Source organism: Geotrypetes seraphini, chromosome 8, assembly GCF_902459505.1.
Source record: "Geotrypetes seraphini chromosome 8, aGeoSer1.1, whole genome shotgun sequence".
NCBI lineage: Eukaryota > Metazoa > Chordata > Amphibia > Gymnophiona > Dermophiidae > Geotrypetes > Geotrypetes seraphini.
In genome coordinates, this window is record NC_047091.1 from 46,494,606 (window position 1) to 46,509,301 (window position 14,696).

The 14,696-nt window shown below is 44.6% G+C and overlaps 1 long non-coding RNA gene across 1 annotated transcript in view; it reads right to left on the reverse strand.

The window, feature by feature from the left end:
• Nucleotides 1-4,500: 4,500 nt before the first annotated feature.
• The window catches only part of LOC117366200, a 44,231-nt gene continuing 34,035 nt past the window's right edge, over nucleotides 4,501-14,696 (reverse strand). Inside the window, exons 4-7 of the long non-coding RNA XR_004540510.1 lie at nucleotides 4,954-4,985; nucleotides 4,838-4,865; nucleotides 4,720-4,741; nucleotides 4,501-4,646 (exon numbers count right to left, since the gene is read on the reverse strand). This is a non-coding gene — a long non-coding RNA (uncharacterized LOC117366200). The remainder of the gene's footprint in view (nucleotides 4,647-4,719; nucleotides 4,742-4,837; nucleotides 4,866-4,953; nucleotides 4,986-14,696) is intronic.

A 14,696-nucleotide genomic window follows, 5' to 3' on the forward strand; every position in this document is an offset into this window, starting at 1 on the left:
GAGACCTTTCGTAGCCAAAGTGGACTAATGTGTAATCCTCTAGAACTGGGCTCTTGAGCTCTAAAAGCTCCAATTTGCATGGAGCATCTAAGCAGAAATTGGGATGTTCTTGATTTACTATTTAGCAAAAGCTTTGCGGAATACGAAGCCTTTTGTAAAATACGAGTGTGTAGGGATATTGGCGTATACTTTTGTAACTGCTGGTAGGTCCAGCAGCAACAGCCATTTCACAGAAAAATGTTTGAAGAAAAAAAGAGAGCATTACGCATGGCTAATTTTCATATTGTGTTGTGTCCCATGTTGTTTGCAGGAGTGTTCATTTTGTCTGAAAAAGGGGGTGGAAGTTTTTTCATTACTGAAGCAATGTTAATAATAATAATAATAACAGCTTATATACCGCAATACCGTGAAGTTCTATGCGGTTTACAAAAGATTAAGCAAAGGTACAAATTGACTGACTTCAAGAGGGGAAGAAGAAAGAGAAGTCATTAGACAGGAAATTCATTGTTGAGGAGAAAAGTGATCAAAAGGACAGTAGGTCGCTATTGAGAGGAAAGAGATAAGTGGATCAGTTGTCAAGATGTTTTAAGAACAGGTTTCCTAAATTCCTCATAAGTAGAGGGCGAAAGTAATTGTTCTAGGTCTTTACCCCATGATGCTGCTTGGTGTGAGAGAAGGAATTCATGATGTTTTTTCAGTTTGCAACCTCTCACTGGGGGGAAACGAAGTTGAAATGTGACCTTCTCTTGTGTCTGTTGGTTGAGAAGGAGAAAAGGTCAGTAATGTATTTGGGGGCAAGTCTGTGTAATGCTTTAAAGCAGAAACAGGCAAATTTGAACTTTGCGCGTGCCTTCATCGGCAGCCAATTTAGCTGCCGGTAATAGGGTGTCACGTGGTCTTTCAGAAAGGGTGCATACTGTTTGCAAAGAGGACACACTCATTGGGAAAAAAGTGTGTACTCATTCCTGATAGTCACTCTACGCATACATTTACAGATGTGGGAAAGAGGAGGCACCTTTTCAGAAAAGTGCATCCTCTCTGAAAACAGTGCACACTCTTTCAAAAGAGTGTATGATCTGTTAACAAAAGATGAGAAAACATGAAATTTTGTGGGGGTTTCATGTCACTTTCCTTTGTGACATTTTAATTCTGTCTACTGTACTATTCCCAAGTCCCAAATGCGCTGTCTTCAAATGTTACATAACAGTTGTCTCTTTTCTCTGTTAAGTTAGGAAACACATTCATACTTCTCCACTTTTGGCTAGGTTGCATTAGTTACCAATATACTACATTTTCACGTTTATGTTAATGTTCTGAAGAAAGACCTAGCGAAGCTTGAAGAATGGTCTGAAATTTGGCAGCAAAAATTTAATGCTAAGAAATGCAAGGTCATGCATTTGGGCTGCATAAACCCGAGGGAACGGTACAATTTAGGCTGGGGGTGAAGAACTTATGTGCATTGACAGAAGAGTGAGACTTGAGCTTGATTGTATGTGATGATCTTAAGGTGACCAAACAGGTTGCAAAGGTGACAACGAAAGCTAAAAGAATGCTAGGGTACATAGGAAGAGGTATGGTCAATAGGAAAAAGGAGGTATTGATGCCCCTGTATAAGACTCTGGTGAGACCTCATTTAGAATATTGTGTACAATTCTGGAGGCTGCACCTTCAAAAAGATATAAAAAGGATGGAGTAGAGAATGACAAGGGAAAAAATTCTGTCCCCTTCACCGCCCCGTCCCTGTCCCTTTCACCGCCCCATCCCCGTCCCCACAGCATCCATACTGCATCAGTACTGCAATATTTAGCTTATTCCTTCCTTATAAATCAAAGTTCTGCCTGCTGAACTAGAGAAAGAGATGTTCAGCTGGCAGGGCTTTGTTTATAAAGTTTTATAAACACAATTAATATACTACTTTATCCTAAAGCAAAATAAATAAATAGAAAATTTTTTTTCTACCTTTGTTGTCTGGTTTCTGCTTCTCTCTTCTTCTTATTCAATTCCTTCCATCCACTGTCTTCCGTCTCTCTGCGTCTTCCATTTGCTCCATTACTGTGCCTCTCCCTTCACCCCCCCAATTGGTCTGGCACCCATCTTCTTCCCTCCGCTCCCCCATAGTCTGGCATCTCTGTCTTCTTCCCTTCTAGCGTCTTCTCCTCACTCTCCTTTCCCTATTTCCCTTCAGCGTCTTCTCCCCACTCTCTCTTCCCCATTTCCCAGCGTCTTCTCCACACTCTCTCTTGCTCATTTCCCAGCATCTTGTCCCCACTCTTTCTTCCCCATTTCCCAGCGTCTAATTCCTACTCTCTCTTCCCCATTTCCCTGCATCTTCTTTCTACTCTCTCTTCCCCATTTCCCAGCGTCTTCTCCCCAGTGTCTCTTCCCCATTTTCCAGCATCTTCTCCCATCTCTTTCTTCCCCAGTTCCCTTCAGGCTGCTTCAGCGTTTTATCCTCTCCATCCCCCCACCCCCAGCACCCTTCGTGCGGTCCAGCAGCTCCCTCCCACCTGCCAGCCATGCATCTCCCTCTCTCCCTTTCCCTTACCTTCTCTTTGTGGCGAAACTGGCAATTTCTATAATGCTATGTGCTAATTTACAGCCGGAGTCTTGAAGTCATGTCGCGTTGCCTGCTGGAAAAGTATCCTCTGATGCAACTTCCTGTTTATGGTTGCATCGGAGGAGACTTTTCCAGCAGGCAACACGACATGACTTCAAGGCTCCGGCTGTAATACAGCGCATAGCCTTATAGAAATCGCCAGTTTCATCACAAAGAGAAGGTAAGGGAAAGGGAGGGAGGAAGGTGCACGGCTGACCGGCAGGAGAGAGGGGGCTGCCAGACCGCACGCTCGTTCACCGCGCGTTCTCACCATTCACTGCTTTGAGGGGCTTGAATGGCCTTGTCCCCGATCTCGCGCTGACTTTTTTTAGGTCACCGTTTCGGCGGGATAGCCACAGCTAGCCACCGTGTCATTCTCTAGGATGGAGTTGGTCCAGAGGAAGGCTACTAAAATGGTGCGTGGTCTTGGTCATGAGGCGTATGGGGACAGAGTTAAAGATCTCAATCTTTAACTCAGGAGGAAAGGCGGGAGAGGGGAAATATGATAGAGACGTATAAATACCTACGTGGCGTAAATGCGCACGAGTCAAGTCTTTCATTTGAAAGGAAGCTCTGGAATGAGAGGGCATAGGATGAAGTTAAGAGGTGATAGGCTCTTTTTTACAGAAAGGATGGTAGATGCATGGAACAGTCTCCCGGAAGAGGTGGTGGAGACAAGAGACTGTGCCTGAATTCATGAAAGCATGGAATAGGCATGTGGGATCTCTTAGAAGAGATAATGGTTACTGGAGATGAGCAGACTGGATGGGTCATTTGGCCTTTATCTGCCATCATGTTTCTGTACAGTGGGGAGCAGGGGGGTGGTCTGCCCCGGCTGCTGTCTTGGAGGGGGCACCAGCACCCATTCTCTTCTCTGCCCTCCTACCGCATGTGTGCACGCTGCTTCCCTACCCTCGTACCTCTTTAACGACATGAGCCAGCATTGGCTCATCCTCTGACATCACTTCCTGGAGCCGCCACTTAGGAAGTGACATCAGAGGAAGAGCTGATGCTGGCATGAGCAGCAGGTTGGGGTTACTGCTCATGCTGCGAACATTCAAGAGTTATGGGGATAGGGAAGGGGTGGGTACGGCAGGAGGGGGCAGTGAAGAAGCAGATGGTGGTTGGGTGGGGCACCATTGCTCTGGGCGCCTCTCACCCTCGCTACGCCACTGTTTCTATGTTACATCTAGGAATGTGTAAAAATCCCACAGGGTATAAGTTCTTCAAATTGAAGAGTGTATCATATCATACACTACACAGTCCATGTTTCAGTCTAAAGGCATTCCACAGGGGTCCAGAAAATTCTGAAAGAGTGCCTATGATGCAGAAAATGTTTCCACATGGACAAGCATAAGCATGTCTGCCCCTACACGTGTAGCAATTAGCACTGTTCCCTTTAAGGTGCATCTTATGGAGCGAAAAATACAGTGTTTAAAAGTTAAATAAAAATATAGAAAAATTAAAATAAATTGATTTTCTTGGACTGATGATTGGAATGTTACGGCTCTTTGGGTTTTGTCAGGTACTAGTGACCTGGATTGGCTACTGTGAGACTGAGCTACTGGGCTTGATGGATCACTGGTCTGACCCAGTAAGACTATTCTTATCTTATGACTGAAGGTTTATTTGTTAAGTTTAAAAGAGTACGGTAACACATTGGATTTCAGCTGTCATAGAATTCCGATTTGTGCTGCAGTGCTGCCTGAAGGAGGTTTATTTAACTGATCATTGTGAGGAAGGGAAGAGCTTTGAAGAGTAACTACAGAACAGATTTTCTGTAAATAATTTTGTTTTTCACAAGTTTAAAGTAACACAATAGGACCCAGAAGAAAAAGGACACACGTAGTTGCACCACAGAAGGAGACAAAAACATTTTTATTTGGTTATCCACTATAGGAGGAATAAGCATAGAGTTGTAAGAAAGATTCTACTGATCCTGGTTCCGTGTATTCCGACTGCTTGATGGCTTCCAGAGTTAAGGTTGCAGTCCAGCCAGCTGCTTCAAGAGTCCAGTTTCCTCAACTAATGCTAGCCACCGTACGAAAGCCTGGAAGCAAAGGTGAGGTTTTCTTTTCCTGCGTGCACACAGTGGTATTAACTTTGTCTAGTAATTCACTTACCTGAAAAGTTTTCAGTAGGATCCTGCAAAATAAAGAAACAGTAATTAAAATATGGCTGACCTTCAAGAAAAAACACACTGAAGAAAAGAGTGAAGGTAACTCTAAGGAGTATACTTACCTGTAAGCAGGAGTTTCTTATTGAATACCTGAAAGAAAAGATAAAGCTTCAGTGTCACAGTATTTAGGGATAAGTTAATTAAAAAGATAGAAAAAGTGATGTAAGAGAATACTTACCTGAAATGTTCCTGGGTTTGCCTAAGTTGGACCTGCAGGAGACAAAAATAAATTACTGTACACAAAAGAGAGAGTTGTTCTTGAGAATTTTAAAGTGAAATTGAAGGGAATGATTTTAATTAGAATATGTAATATTGCACTTTAAGTGAGAAATGTTTTTAATGCTGTTCTCAAATGTTGTTTTAATCTGATCAAGCACTGAATATAACTAGAATGGAGCTGTTCATCTTTCCGCCTAAACCCAACCCCCTGTTTCCCTCGTTCTCTGTCTCTGTGGACACTCTCATCCTTCCTCATGCTACCAACTTCGAGCCTGGCAAATTTGGCCAACTGCTGCTCAAGATGGCAAAAGAAATGCAGAGGATAGTGTGGGTTAGTTTATAGGAAGAAGGCTTGGTTTTGGGTCAGGGGGGTGGGGTTTTCATAACGTTTTCCCGACATAAGAGCGATTGTAGATGCTTAGAATTTTGGAAAGTAAGAATGTGTTGCTAATGCATAGTCGGCTTCTAGGTCTCTCACCTGAGCAGATGTCCGGAAAATTCTAGCAGTGTCATCTGGAAATCTAATAGAAATACCCTGGGCTTCTGGTAAGTACAGTTATAAAGGTGCTCTGGATAAGCCTGTCTCGAGAAGGCCTTTAATAGTGACAGCCTATGCCAAAACCCAAGTTCGTTCTCATCTTGCTTCCCTGTTTATGGCGCACCAAACCTTTACCGTAGCTCGTAATCTCGGGGTCATTTTTGACTCCTCTTTCTCCTTCACCACCCAGATACAACATATCGCTAAAACCTGCTGCTTATTCCTATATAATATTACCAAAATCCGACCCTTCCTCTCTGAGCACACTATAAAAATCCCTATCCATGCCCTCATCACCTCACACTTAAACTACTGCAATTTGCTACACCGAGGTCTTCCATTTAGCCATCTAGCTCCCTTCCAATCCATCCAGAATTTGGCTGCATGATTCATATTCCATGAGAGCCGCTATATACACGTTACCCCTCTCCTAAAGTCACTTCATTGGCTTCCCATCCATTTCCGAATACAATTCAAATTCACTACAAATACACTCACTCAGCTGCCCCTCATTCTCTCTCATCACTTATCTCCCCCCTATGTTCCTCCCTGCAAGCTCTGCTCAGCTGGTAAGACTCTCCTATCTATGCTCTTCTCTTCCGCTGCCACCTCCAGACTCCGTCCCTTCTACCTTGCTGTGAAAAGCCCACCTCCATCTTGTATCGGTTAGTTAATGTTTGTCAGTGCGTTTGTAGCATTGTTTGTAATTTGTTTTTAATGTACGTTCTTATTATACTTTGTTTTTATATTATGTAAAACCACTTTGAATTTTAATAAGGCGGTATATCAAATTTTTAAACCTGATAAGCCTAATAGCGCTTTCAACTAACTCTTCTAACCTCACTCATCCCTAACCCTATAGGTCATGTCTGTCTGCCCAAGTTAAATTATAAGCTCTTCCAAGCAAAGACCATCTATTAAATGTCAAAATGTACAGTGCTGCATATGCCTTTCAGCGCTATATAAGTGATAAATAGTAGTAGTAGTAGTAGCATCCAAAAAACACAGGAGGCTGTAGGGTTTGGGAGGAAAGAGAGGGCTGTGAGTAAGAAAATAATAGCATCAACTTTTGCAGGCAAGAGTAGGGATGAAGGAGATTAATTATGGAGATGGAATGGATCTTAGCAGATATGGGTGGGTATGGGTTAGATTCCATTGAGGATAGAAACATAGATACATAGAAACATGATAGCAGATAAAGGCCAAATTGCCCATCCAGTCTGCCCATCTGCAGCCTATCCCAGGCTTTCTTGAATTCAGACACCGTCTCCCCCACCTCTTCCATGACACTGTTCCATGCATCTACCACCCTTTCTGTAAAAAAGTATTTCCTTAGATTACTCCTGAGCCTATCACCTCTTAACTTCATCCTATGGCCTCTCATTCCAGAGCTTCCTGTCAAATGGAAAAGACTCGACTAATGCGCATTTACACCATGTAGGTATTTAAATGTCTTTATCAAATCTCCCCTCTCCCACCTTTCCTCCAAATTATACATATTGAGATCTTTAAGGCAGGGGTGCCCACACTTTTTGGGCTTGCGAGCTACTTTTAAAATGACCAAGTCAAAATGATCTACCAACAATAAAATTTTAAAAAAACACAACGCACACTGTACGCATAGAAAATGTTAATTATCATTCCTATTCCAGGGTTTTTCAAAGTGGTCAAAGCAGATGACTCTATGCACTATCACCTCAGTAACAACCATACAAAAATAGACAAATATACCCCCCTCCCTTTTTACTAAACCACGATAGCAGTTTTTAGAGCGCAGGGAGCTGCACTGAATGCCCAGCGCTGCTCTCGACGCTCATAGGCTCCCTGCGCTAAAAAACTCTATTGTGGTTTAGTAAAAGGGGACCTTAGTGTAAAATATAGACAGCAGATATAAATTGAAACACATATCAATCACTAAATTTAAAATAAAATCATTTTTCCTACCTTGTCTGGTGATTTCATGAGTCTCTGGTTGCACTTTCTTCTTCTGACTGTGCATCCAGTCTTTCTTCCCTTCTTTCAGCCTGTATGCTTCCTCTCCTCCACACCTCATTCCCTCCCCCAACTTTTCCTTCCTCTCTCCCTGCCCTTTCTTTCTCTCTGCCTCCCTTTTCTTTTTTTCTGTTTCTCTTCTTTCCTTCTGTCTCCCTGCCTGCCCTTTTTCTTTCTTTCTTTCTCCCTGCCCTCCCCCAAGACACTGCCACTGCCATCGGGGACCCAAACTGCCATCGGGGACCAGGACCCAAACCGCCACCAATAACAGGCCCGAAAGCCGACGCCAATAACACGCCCAAAAGCCAACGCCGCCCCAACCTCTCCCTGCTTCGGCCGACCAGCATCGCGAGGAACTGTTGGGGGAAATGCTGCCGGGTCCTGCCTTCGCGGAAACAGAAAGTAGGCAGGACCCAGCAGCAAGAAGAGGAAATGCTTCACTAACATGTCTCCCGCCTTAGCCCGTAGCGAACGCTTGCTTCAGGGCTCTCAACATGTGCGTGCAGGCTTCCCTTCTCCCCCCCCTCCCCCTCCCCGGGCATAACTTCCGGTTTCGGAGGGAAGAGAAGAGAAGCCTGCACGCACACGTTAGAGCCCGGAGCATAAGTTCGCTAGAGGCTGAAATCTCCAAGCCGGTTTTTTGGGGGTTTTTTTTAATGTTCAGCAGCGGCAGATGACAGTTGGGCGGACCGCCCAGCTAAAAGGCCCTAGGGAGAACACTGGAGAGGAAGGCTGATCGGCCCGTAGATCAGGACGGCAACACGAGTGCGATCGACTCGAATTGCCTTCCTGAGCTACTGGTCGATCGCGATCGACGCGTTGGGCACCCCTGCTTTAAGGCATATAAGAGGTTTATGGAGAGATGTGTACTTGGGACCTTTTATGTGAAATTCACTGCAGTGCCCCCTAGGGTGCCCCACTGCTCTGCTGGGATGTCTGTGTGGCCAGTCTAAGAATGCTGGCCCCCTCTATATCCCAGGACAGATAGGGAAAATGCTTGAGTACACGTAGATAACTTTGATAGGCGGTATATAAATACCTTAAATAAATAAATAAATTAAAGCTTCTGGGGCCACCGAAGGCAGCATGTTTCACTTTCCATGGCACAAAGAATGGAGGACTGCAACACTGGAACAAAAGAAATGATGGATCCCACCGGGAGGATGACATTCTGCACAGGCTCTTTGGACAACCACAGAAGTCTGAAGGGCTGCCATTGGCAGTGAAGACCATTGCATTAGTGGATCAGGGCTTTAGATACATACACACGCTGCTGTATACTGTATATAATGAGCAAATCAAAAATTAAAGGCAATTGTTAAATTGTGCAATAATCAGAACAGAGCTAGCGAAATGCAGCATATCTACACGCGCATTGCCTGTTAGAAAGTTTGTCCATGCACAGTGCAGTGCTTGGCCTTTAGTCATGTGGTAGCCACGAGGTCAGAAACATGGACGCTCCTTTGCAAGATTGCACCATCGAAGAACAACGTGCAGTAGTGTGTTTTCTTTGGGTAGAGGAAGTTAAACCTGTGGAAATTCACTGTCGGATATTGACTCAGTATGGACATAGCACCATGAATCAATGAAAGGTTTATGAGTGGGTAAAAAAGGTTTAAAGCGAGAAGAACAGGTGTATCCGACGAAGGTCATTCTGAAGAAGAACTCTGCCATAGTCTAGGAAGAAACTGAAGGGATAGGCGACAAGGGTGCTTTGAGTAGAGAGTTTAGTGTGGTAAAGAGACAGCGAGGGTTAAAGCTAAGAGAAGTGGTTAAGTGGGTATAGTATTCTTGTTTGGCCAGCGAGAGGGCAGACTGGAATGATGTCAGCATGAATTTGAAGTGTATGAAGTCGGCATGCACACAGGATTTAAGCCAGAGACATTCGGTGCAATGGGCACATGAGCGCAGGTAGCGGATTGGGGGGGGGGGGGGGTCAGCCAGGGTTGGGGTCTGGCACACCTAACAAGATGTGAAATTGGAAGAGCAAAGGTATCTAGAGGAGAGAATGGTATTATAGGAGAGGATGCTTCGTTGACAGTCTTGTGTAATATAGTGGTTGAGGAGAGGGATGAGACAAAGGTGGAGAGTTCTCTGGGGTCAATAGCCTGAAAATTCCTGAATGTGTTGGTGGCAATTGGTCAGATCTGGGGGGTAGGGTGATGAATAGTGAATGTTAACAGGTGATGGTCAGAGAGGGGAAGGGTGGAATTGCAGAATTTGGTGGTTGAGCAGTTGGAGGAAAGAATTAGGTCTAAGCAGTGTCCTTTCTGGTGTGTAGGAGTGGTGGAACACAGCAGGAGATTGAATGAGGATGTTATGGCAAGGAACTTAGAGGCAAATTAGTTGGAGGGGTCATTGACATGGATGTTGAAGTCTCCGAGGATAAGGGAAGAGGATGAGGGCTTGAAGAAGGAGAGCCAGGAATCAAAGTTGGTGAGGAAGGAAGAGTGGGATGTATCAGGAGGTCGGTAGATGACTGCTACTCAGAAAGGTAGGGAATCAAAAAAGACAGATGGAATGGACTTCAAAGGAGGAAGAGCATTGAGATTGTGGTGGGAGAATGGGGTTGAAATCTGCAAGAGGGTAAGAGTAGTAGCTCAAAGCCTCCTCTTTGACCAACCATATGAGGAATGTGGGAGAAAAGGTAGCCTCCATGACACAGGGAAGCAGCTGAGGTAGAGTCATCAGGGCAGATCCAAGTCTCTGTTAGTGCAAGCAAGTGGAGAGATCATGAGATGAAGAGGTCATGTATGTAGGCAAGCTTGTTGGGAATGGCGCGGGTGTTCCATAGAACACAAGAGAAGGGCGGGGGCGGGGGGGGAGGAGAGGGAAAGAAATAAGGTTGGTAGTATTGCAGGTTGGCCCTTAGGAGTAAGATGGACCATAACAGTAGGGAAGGAGTTGGTTGGGAGGTTGATAGCCACAGCAGAGAGCAAGAGAAGGAGGAGGAAGGTACAAGTGAGGGGAGAGGACACCTGCTGCTGTGATGTGGGTGAGGTACATGCAGGGAGAGAGGGGATGACTGAATGAGAGGGAGAAAATGTAAGATTTTTAGAGCAGAGGGTAGAGGATAAGAGGAAGGGAGAGACAATGGGTTTAAAGAGTGAGGGGTAAATGAAGGTGTTTAGTGACTTAGGGAGAAGGGAAAGATTGGGGATAGTTCTTTTTCACTCAGAGGGTGGTGGATATATGGAACACGCTACCGGAGGATGTGATAAGCAGAAGCACACTACAGGGCTTCAAAGAGGGTCTGGACAGGTACCTGGAGGACAAAGGGATTGAGGGGTACACATAGGAGTAGAGGTAGGTAATAGGGATAGAATTAGAAGATTAGAGGCAGTTACAAAATTAGTCATGGACACTGTTCAGGCAATTAGGCCTGATGGGCCGCCACGGGAGCGGACCGCTGGGCGGGATGGACCTCTGGTCTGACTCAGCGGAGGCAACTTCTTATGTTCTTATGTTCTTAATATCAGCAGGAGGGGGAGTAAGAGAGTCATAACAGTGGAAGGGAGAAAGGAAACTGGGAAGAAGCTTGGAGGATGAGGGGTAAAAATTTTCTGCTTGCGCCTTTCCACCAGACTGAAAAGAATCACTCTTAATTGTGTAGTTTCTTTTAAATCACCTGGTCATGTGATTCAAGGAGAGGAGACAGTTAAGAGCAGGTTGGCAAGGGAAGGGGTTTCTCAATTTGAGCCAGGAGTGGTGCTTCCAGCAGAAAACACTTTTAAAACAAGACATTAGATGGAAGAGAGACCGTTCCCCACCAGACTGAAAAGTCACAATTCAAGCAATGAGCATTCCAAGCCTCATTCTGGCATTCTAATTGCCTCTCAAAATATGTTCCTAACTTCATTCTGGTGCTCCAATTGCCTCTCAGTGTATTCCAAGCCTCATTCTAGAGTCGCCAGCGATTTTGACTTCCCATGGCAACTTCTTCCATCTGCATGGGAATCCTACATGTTCCACTAGATTTCCGCAATCCCCATCCCCAAGCAGTTCTCTAATTGTAGACACTAGGGAACCCCCAAGTTAGTCAAATCAAAAATTTCACCTCACTATATAAGAAGAGGAAATCAAAAAAAATTTTTGGGCTAAATCTCAAAACTGAGATAAGCCACAACATTCACATCTAATATGTTGTATGCCTTTAACACTTGTTGTGTTCCGTCATCTTCTAATCCTTTCAGAAGTAAGACAAACCAGTGGCTTCTGATAGTCCATTCATTTATTTTCTTTTAATAGTGCAGAGTTACTAGCATGCCCTGACGGGACCCGTTTCGCCCAAACAGGGCTTTTTCAAGGGTTCATAGTAGGTGCTCTTTCTTTGGCGTCCTCACATTTCAGGAGCTAGATCTCAGTTTTGAGATTTAGCCAAAAAATTTTTTTGATTTCCCCTTCTTATATAGTGAGGTGAAGTTTTTGATTTGTCAAGGTTTGGATAACCTCACTTTCATCTTCATACAATACTGAGTAACCCCCAAGTTAGTCCAAAGAAATTTCTGGGGTGGCAGGGAGGGAAGGGTCAATTGTTTATTTTTTGTGGGGAGAGGTGCTAATCTGTTTCAGGTGTTAAGTGCACCCACATTATTAGCAGTCTTGAAAGTGTACAATAACTTCCAGTGCACTAACTGCAAATATTTTTCATGCTTAGCTCTACTTATTGCCTGCACAGTCCTGCCTCAAACTGTGCTGAGCAGTTAGTGCAGGATTTTTATGTGCTGGCTATTTAGCGCTGTGGCTATTAGCATGAGAAAATTCACTCTTCTGTGTCTTCAACCAGTAGGGCAAGGCGATCCTCACTGGCATCGCACAATATGTTCACAGATTTTCAGCTGGCATGATGCAGCAGCACAGCAGACAGGTAATAGCTCCCTTTTCAGGCTCCTGCATGCACTGATCCACAGCAAGAATTCAAGACATGAGTTTTATATGCTCACTGCTAACAGTATTCCTGACTGTGAAGATTAAGAAGGAGGTACTGTGGGTTAATCTGGAAAGAGAGAATGGAACAGCTATTTATATTACTGTGATATTCAGACTTCTTTCACAGTCAGACAAAATGGATAGAGATTGAATTGAAGACATTCACAAAATTGCTTTGAAACGGGGAGTGCTATTGCTAGGTGATTTCAATTTGCTGGGTGTTGATTGGGCTAGCCTGACTGCAGTGCATTCTAGAACAGGGGTTTGTAAGCTTTTCAGTGTAGAAAGCTACTTTCCAAACTTTTAATCTGACTGAGATTGACCAGAAAATGTATTACAACATATTGTCTCCCAAAATTTGTCAGAAATGCTTTTTCATTACTAGTAAGTCTAAGTTGGGCTAATTTTGCAGGGTAGGTACCTATCATGCACAGTGTAATGGAATAATACACTCTTCTTCAACCGCCAGGGCCGGCAAGATCAACAACATATTTCCAGCTGGTCCGTGCTGGGCCGGAGAGATCATGGGGAATCTCCAACAGTGGCTTTCTCTCCTCTCAGCAGCTCTCCTTACTTACCAGCACAGTGATTCACAAAGGCAGCTTTGGGGCTTTTGCTGAGTCACGGCCGCCTCTGATGATGCAACTTCCTCTTTCCTCAGAGGTGGCGCAACCCAACAAAGGACCCGAGGCTGCCTTCCTGAATCGCTGCGCTGGCAAGTAAGGAGAGCTGCTGGGAGGGGAGAAAGCCACTGTTGGAGGCTGGGAAGCTGCTGGGCAAGGGAAAAAAGAGGGACAGCTGCTACTGGACCTGGAGGGAAGGAGAAGGAGAGATGCTGCTGGGCAAGGGGAAAAAAAGGGACAGCTGCTACTGGACCTGGAGGGAAGTAGAAGGAGAGATGCTGCAGGGAGGGGAGGAGGGAAAGGAGTCTGGGAAGCTGCTGGGCAAGAGAAAAAAAGGGACAGCTGCTACTGAAACTGGAAAGGGAGAAGGAGAGATGCTGCTGGGAGGGGAGGAGGGAAAGGAGTCTGGGAAGTTGCTGGACAAGGGAAAAAAAGGGACAGCTGCTACTGGATCTGGAGGAAAGGAGAAGGAGAGATGCTGCTGGGAGGGGAGGAGCGAAAGGGAAGGGAAGAGAGTTACTGCTGGACAAGGGGAGGAGAGAAGGGAGAAGGGAAAAAGGAAGAAACAGCTGGTAGGGAGATTAGAGGAGGGGAAGGGGAGAGACAGGCATGAGAAAGTAGAGAGATTGATGATGGGAAGGGGTCATCAGAGAAATAAGCGGAGAGGGACAACGATGCTAGATCTGGTGTAGGAGAGATAAAAATGAAGTAAGCAGTGAAGCTGGAATGAATGATGTAAAAAGGAGAAGAGGTACAGGCTGGATAGAAAGGGGAGAGGGGCATAGAAAGAAGTCAGATACATATGGAAGGGGGAGAGGGCAGACAGTGGATGGAACGGGCAGATGCTGGAAGGAAAAGAGTGAAATGAAGATGAAAGCAGAAACCAGAGACAACAAAAAGTAGAAAAAAATAATTTTATATCTATTTTGTCATTAGAATATATCAGATTTGAAATATATATCCTGCTAGAGACATAACTGTGGACTGCAAAGCCCAGGCAGTGCGCTTCTTTAGCTTCTAGCTGGCTTAGGGCTCTCTCGGACCAGGGGGCACTCCCCTAACACTATTCTTGTCATGTGTGACTTCAGTATACTGTTAGCATGATATTTCTGTGTAGCATTCTGTAATAACTTGGCTTGTTCAGTTTTCTTGATAGTAGAGGGGATATATGTGAAGGGAAGGGGAGACAGGGTTTTGTTGGTCCTTGTTCTTTATATTTGTATTTATAAAATGACAATTGTACATAATATTGTTTCTTTTTATACTTTAATAAAATATGTTCAATATAAAATCATAACTGCAGCTTGTGCAAATGGGATCAGATGGTTTGCGGGGACTGAGCTTGTGGAGACGAGGCGGAAATGGTTTTTTAAAATTTCAGTCTTAGAAGTTTGCCGGTCCACAAAATAATTATTTTATTTCTGCTGGTCCACGGGTGTAAAAAGGTTGAAGAACACTGGAATAGTACATCACCACTTCTTTTTTTGTCTACTCATTCTTCACTAGAAGCAATAATGAGATAGAGGGAAAAAAAAACCCCACTTCAAAACTTAGGGGTCCTTTTATTAAGGTGTGCTAACTGATTTAGCGCATTCTAATCTTTAGCGCGCGCTAAATTGG